Source organism: Penaeus monodon, chromosome 29 (genome assembly GCF_015228065.2).
Source record: "Penaeus monodon isolate SGIC_2016 chromosome 29, NSTDA_Pmon_1, whole genome shotgun sequence".
In the NCBI taxonomy this organism is placed as follows: domain Eukaryota; kingdom Metazoa; phylum Arthropoda; class Malacostraca; order Decapoda; family Penaeidae; genus Penaeus; species Penaeus monodon.
Window position 1 is genome coordinate 23534899 of NC_051414.1, and position 330 is coordinate 23535228.

General features: G+C 45.5%; 1 protein-coding gene across 1 annotated transcript in view; it reads right to left on the reverse strand.

Annotated features, from left to right (window-relative positions):
• Window positions 1-330, reverse strand: part of LOC119592039 (integrator complex subunit 7-like) — a gene marked incomplete at its 3' end in the record, with an annotated part of 57154 nt that overhangs the window by 56224 nt on the left and 600 nt on the right.

The following is a 330-nucleotide window of genomic DNA, read 5'->3' on the forward strand; positions in this document are numbered from 1 at the left end:
CATACTATCCAAATAAACCAAATTATACTCTAAAAACCCCCCTATACCCACAATCCGGGCCCCCAAAAGTGGGAGGACATGAAAGACACCAAGGAAAATCCCGGGTAAAATATGAATAGAATACAGTAAACATGCAACTAAAGTAATCTATACAATGAATAAGCCACTGCATTGTGTAAGGAAAGGGGGCTCCCAAACCCCCTCCCTGGATGACAAAATCCCATGTATTTATGGCAGGGGAGCATGAGAGAAAACCCATGGCTCATCACCCATCCAGCTACGCACCCTCACAGCGCAGTGGCTTCTATCAGGCAGGTGAGTAACTTCCTA